Source organism: Marmota monax, unplaced genomic scaffold, assembly GCF_021218885.2.
Source record: "Marmota monax isolate L192 unplaced genomic scaffold, Marmota_monax_Labrador192_F-V1.1 WCK01_AAM20220418_F8-fsc00022, whole genome shotgun sequence".
Taxonomy (NCBI): Eukaryota; Metazoa; Chordata; class Mammalia; order Rodentia; family Sciuridae; genus Marmota; species Marmota monax.
Window position 1 is genome coordinate 21,789,570 of NW_026695215.1, and position 6,257 is coordinate 21,795,826.

The 6,257-nt window shown below is 43.0% G+C and overlaps 1 non-coding gene across 1 annotated transcript; it reads right to left on the minus strand.

The window, feature by feature from the left end:
- Window positions 1–5,166: 5,166 nt before the first annotated feature.
- LOC124084628 (U6 spliceosomal RNA) lies at window positions 5,167–5,271 on the minus strand. Its single transcript, XR_006849169.1, has one exon. It is a non-coding gene; the product is annotated as a U6 spliceosomal RNA (small nuclear RNA).
- Between the last annotated feature and the right edge of the window lie 986 nt (window positions 5,272–6,257).

The following is a 6,257-nucleotide window of genomic DNA, read 5'->3' on the forward strand; positions in this document are numbered from 1 at the left end:
CACATATATATGTATATTGTGTAATATATATATATAAAATATGTGTTGGATTAGAGAGGAAGTAAGGAAGGCATTGGAGCTAAGGAAATGTCGACTTAAATTTTGATCACAGGTTGGAGAAATGTAGCTCAGTGGTAGAGCAGTCGCCTAACATGTAAAGGCCCTGGGTTTGAACCTCAGCATTGCAAAACAAAACAAAAAGATTGGATTCTGCTACTTAAAAAAACAGCTACCACAAGTTCAGTGATCACTGTGCTCCAGCTCTGTGTACTATCTTTTAAAATCCTTATACTAACTCAGCATGGGTGAAGGTATGATTATTATTACCCACATATTCCAAACAGAGAAACGGAGGCATTGAGAGCTGAGATAGCTTCTGTGTGGTTTCCCAGGTAAGGAAGCCCGGCCTATCTGATTCCAGAGCCCACACTTTCTAACCATGTAATCTAGGATCAGTCCCATAATCTGTCTAATGCTCGGCACCTACAGCTATAAGGTGGAAATCTTTGTGAGGATTAGGAAAATAAATGTATATAAAATAATTATCATAGCAGTGCCTGGCATTTCATGGATATTAACTGAATGCTCTGTGTCACGGGTTTATGTCCCCCTGAAGATGTTGAAATTCTAAGCGCCCTCGCCTGTGAATGCGACCTTATTTGGAAATGAGGTTTCTGCAGATGATTAAGTAAGGATGAAGTCACCAGGGTGGGAAATTTGGATTTGGAGACAGATGTGCCCACGAGGAGAATGTCACATGGAGGTGCAGGAAGGATTTGGGCTGATGCATCAACAGACCAGGAAAAACCAAAGATGGCCAGCAAATCCCTAAAGCTGAGAGAGGCCTCCAACAGATTCTCTCGTAGCCTCAGTTGAACCAACCATTCTGACCCCTGCTGGCAGAATATATTTCTGTTGTTTTAAACCACCCAGCTTGTGACACTGTGCTAGGAAACAAATATGCTCAGTACATGTTAATTGTATCTTGACCTACTTTCTAGGTCTCTGGGTCCCTACCCTGAGCTTTCTGGGGTGCTCTACATGACTGCAGCCCAGTGCAATAGACAGGATTTGTCTCACCTGATACTATGGTCTAACCTGACACTATGGGTTGGAGCCAAGATCAGCCTTTTGGGGTCCCTCCTATCTTCTGTGCTCCCTTTAGGTTAAGTTTCTATTTCTTTCATGTGACCTGGGCAGGGAAGGTCTTCAAATTAACTCATTCAGAAGAACATGTGGGCGAATACATGAACAAATACCCGAGTGAATGTCTCACCGTGGAAACGTAAAATTTCAGAGGCCGAGGTACCTGGTTGAAAGAGATTTGAGGTCAAGGAGGGGCCCACCCAGGCCCTATCAAACCACCTGCATGCCCTGTGGGGCCTCCACGGTGCTGATTGTTATTTGTCTGCACGCAGCCACCTGTCCTGCTGCACGTCAGGGAGATTTCCTGGCTGTTTAAGCCGCCCAGGTAGGCACCTGAGGCCTCCAGGGAAATTGGACCGCTCAGAGCGAGTCTGGAAACGAAGCCTCAGGAGCCCTTGGGATTTATGCTAAAAGTTTAGAAAACAATTACACTGCAGTGAGCTCACCCAGCTGCAGCCAGGGCCTGCTTGGCACTGCTCTCTAGGAACGCAACGAGTCAAATCCCCTCAAGGTGGTTTTGAGGAAAGCAAAAGAAGGCCCCCAAGTGAAAGATCATCCTAGCTGCTTAAAACAGGATGGGGGACATGCCCAAATAGAGGGGATCTGTCCTCTATTTCTATTGTGTTGGGTCATCTATATAAAATATCTAATGTCATTTAACAAATGACCCCAAATTTAGTGGCTTAAAACAACAGATATTTGTTATCCCACATTTTGTGAGGGTTGGGTTTCTGGGATCAGCTTAGAGAGTGGTTCTGGCTCAGGGTCTCACACAGGATGCTGTGAAGTTTCAGAGGAGGCTCAATCAACCCAAGATTTGGACTGGAGGACTTGCTTCCAAGATGGCTTCCCCGAGTGGCTCTTGTTGGGAGGCCTCAGTTTCTCAATCATTGCTGTACAGGTGCCTCGGTTTCTTGCCACATAGGCCTATGGTGACCTTTAGTCCTGGTTTGTCCAAGACTGAGGGAGTTTCACAGGGTGCAAGACTTTTTGTGCTAAAGCCAACCTAGTCCTAGGTAACTCTGGGACGAGTTACCTCTCCTGTGTACCTCTCCATGGGGCTGCTCACAACATGAAGAGTGAACTGAAATAGTGACCAAAACAGTAGTCTCAGGGTCTTTTATAGCCAGGTGCAGTGGCACCCACCTGTAATCCCCATGATTTGGGAGGTTGGGGCAGGAGGATCACAAGTTGGAGGCCAGCTTCAGCCACTTAGCAAGGCACTTAGCAATTTAGTGAGACCCTGTCTCAAAATCAAAAATAAAAAAGAACTGATATCAGAAGTCATTGAACATCTTATGATGCATTCTGTTACCAAAGCAGGTATAGGCCAGACCAGATGTAAGGAGAGGAGAGAGAAATGCTATATGTGAGAATCTATCTATCTATCTATCTATAGTTTTTTCTCTATATCATATGTGTGTGTGTATGTGTGTGTGTGTGTGTATATATATATATATATATATATATATATATATATATAGAGAGAGAGAGAGAGAGAGAGAGAGAGAGAGACAGAGAGAGAGGAAGAAGGAGGAGGAGGAGGAGGAATTAGAATTATATGGGATTATCATACTCCTTAAAGATCATGCTTTCTCGTCTCTCACTGGGAAATGTAAAAATTCCACAGAGGCTCAGGGGTACCAAGAACTCTTAAAATTATGTGTGTCCACAATCATAATCCATTCCTGCTTATGGAGCACTGTGTGAAAAGCTTTACATGTATTATCTCAATTAATTTCTGACATTCTTTTTGTTTTTAGTACTGGGGATTGAACCCAGGGTTCTGAACATGCTAAGTAAGCACTTTGCCACCCAGCCCCCATTTTTTTTCATTTCAATGTTTTTATTAAGTGCATCATAGTTATAAGTTATATGGGGATTCATTTTTACATCATCATACATGCATGAAATATAATTTATTCCACTTCGGTCCCCAGTACTTCCTCTTTCCCTCCCTTCTTCTCTCCTCTACTTCTTCCTCTACTGTATTGGTCTTCCTTCTATTTATTTATAGTTTTACATTAGTACTTTATAGTGAAATTCACTATAATATAAATTTATATGTACATAGCATATTTTGATCAATTTATTTATTTATAGTTTTTGGTACCAGGGATTGAACTCAGGGGCCCTTAACCACTGAGCCACATCCCCAGCCCTTTTTATTTTTTTATTTAGAGACAGGGTCTTGCAAAGTTGCTTAGGGCCTCACTAAGTTGCTGCGGCTGGCCTCAAACTTGAGATCCTCCTGCCTCAGCCTCCAGAACCTCTGGGATGAGCCACTGTGCCCAACTCCTCATTCAATTTTCATATCAATCTGATGAATGGGGAGACTAAGCCTCCAGCAGATTAATTAATTGAATCCTAAACCAGTGCTTTGAAGCACATCCTCCCTTTTGGAACACTTGCTCATAGGAAACCCTCCTCTCAATCCCAGCTGCTACATCATGGGAAACCCAAGACCCAGGAGGAGGCCAGGTGTGGATGTTTTTATCACTAGTTGAGCTCCCAGCTGACAGCCAGCATCAATTACTAGCCATGTGAATGAGCCACCTTGGGCTTTTCAGCCTAGTTAAGTCCCCAGATGGTTACAGCCCCAACTGAGATCACATGGAACAGTTGGCTCAAGTTGAGACATTAATCCAGAGAGCTAATAAAATGGTGTGTGGTTAAAGGCTGGGGATGAAGCTCAGTGGTAGTGTTTGCTTAGCATGTGCAAGGCCCTGGTGTTCAATCCCAACACCACAGGGAGAAAAGGAAAAAAAAAGAGTCTATGTAGGGCACAGTGGCATATGCCTGCAATCCCATTTACTCAGGAGCCTGAAGCAGAAGTATGAGCTCCCAGCCTGGGCAGTTTAGCAAAACCCTATCTCAAAAGAAGGGGAAATGGTGGTTAAGTCATTACGTTTTGGCAAGATTGTCACACAGCAATGAGTAACCCAAACCAGGCAGCCTCATTCTTAGATGAGTCCCAGTAGAGTCTGAAGAGGGGATTTCTATTCTAGGATGTGGCTGGAGTGGGGACCTTCAATCATACCTAATGAGTTCAGTGCACTCGGTAGGGTCTGTATAATATGATGGCTTTTCTTGTTCCCTTCCCCGGGCTGGGAAAAACTTCTCTGAGTCATAAACTGAGAGGAGAAACTGTATGAGCGAATTAACAAAAATCCGGGCAAGATTCCCAAAGTAAATAATGTTGATTTTTTCCAGCACAAAAGAGGCATTGCCTAATGCTTCTTAAACTCACATAAACAGTCTTTGCTTCATGACTGACTTCCTATTTTTGAAATTTTCCAATTTCAGAAAAGTAACCGTTATAAGCATCATTAAAAAAAAAAAAAAGCAACTCTTGGAAAAGCCTAAACACTGTTGTGCACAGTTCCCGGGGCATAAGAAGGCCCTTGTCCTTGGGGACTGGTCTTCATAGTCCCGTGGACAGGGAGTGGTTCCAAGATGACCTTGAGACAGTCCCAGTTGGCATCTGGATCCCCAGGGAAAATCCACCTCCTCCCTTCCACTCAGTTAACCGAGAAGGATGCTCACAGTGGTTTTGGAAGATGATGGTTTTTCAACATTCGCCAGCCTCAGTCATTTACTCCCACTTTCACCTCCCAGTGTTTTCCGGTTCAGTGGTTCTCAAATTTTAAAACATCACTATCACCTGGAAGTACGTTTAAAAAATGCAAATTCCAGGGTTCTTCCCAAGAAGATTCCCATTGTACAAGTCTAGGGTGTGCCCCAGAATTCTCATTTTAATAAGAACCAGGTGATCCCTTTATAGCACATCTTGAAAGCCAGGTGCATAGCTTGAGATGCACTGTAACCTCAATTAATCGCTAAAAACAAGAAATCAGGATGGGGAAAACCTTGGAGGGAGTTGAGGCCTGCAGATTCTAAGCAGGGAAGGATCTAACAAAGCCATTTGGAGCAAGGGGTTTTAGCCCCAAAGGGGTCTTCAGAAGTTCCATTACTCCCGTCTCAGCAGTTTCTTTTAATTGGCTTTTCTTTATTATTTTATTTTAAATGGAATGCTTCACAAATTTGCCAGTCATCTTTGTGCAGGGGCCATGCTAATCTTCTCGGTATGGTTCCAATTTTAGTATGTGTGCTGCTGAAGCAGACGCTCCGTTTTATTGTAGTGGATTTCTAAGAAAGATTTTATTAGAAGCAGAGCTGTACAGGCTGGAGGCCTAGCTCGGTGGTAGATCACTTGCCTAGCAGGCATGAGGCTAAGTTCTAATCCCCAGAACCACACACACAAGATGTTGAATCTTTTTTGGGGGGTACTAGGGATTGAACTTAGGGGTACTGGACCACTGAGCCACATCCCCAGCCCTATTTTGTATTTTATTTAGAGACAGGGCCTCACTGAATTGTTTAGCACCTCGCTTTTGCTGAGGCTGGCTTTGAACTTGGATTCTCCTGCCTCAGCCTCCCAGTGGCCTGGGGCCACTGTACTGGGATGTGGTTGATTTTTTTTTTTTTTGACAATTTTTACAATATGGTATTTTTAATTATTTCTGAAAACCAGAAAACAAATATTTTCTTACCAGTTGAGTTCATCTCTTCTTGGAATCACAACTGATGGTCTTTTTCCCCCCTAATTTTGAAATATTGAACATTGAAAACATTGAAAGAAGTCAGACACAAAAGACCACATATTTATATGAGATTTCCCAAACAGGCAAATCCAGAGACAGAAGGACAACTAGTTGTTGCCAGAGGTTGGAGGGAGGGAGTAATAAAGAGTGACCCTTAATAGATATGGGATTTTTTTTTTTCTTTCTTTGGTACTAGGGATTGAACCCTAAGGGTGCTTAACCACTGAGCTACATCCCCATCCCTTTTTATTTTATATTGAGACAGGGTCTCACTAAGTTGTTGAGGCTGCCCTCAAATTTGCAATCCTCCTGCTTCAGCCTCCCAAGTAGGTGGAATTTCAGGCATGTACCACCAAGCCCAACTAGATATGGGATTTCCTTTGGGGTTGATGAAATTTCCTGGGACTAAAGAGTGATAATGGTTGTACAACATTGTGATACACTAAATATTGGTAATGATACGTTTAATTGTATATGACAACAGTTAAAATGATTCCCAATAGAACT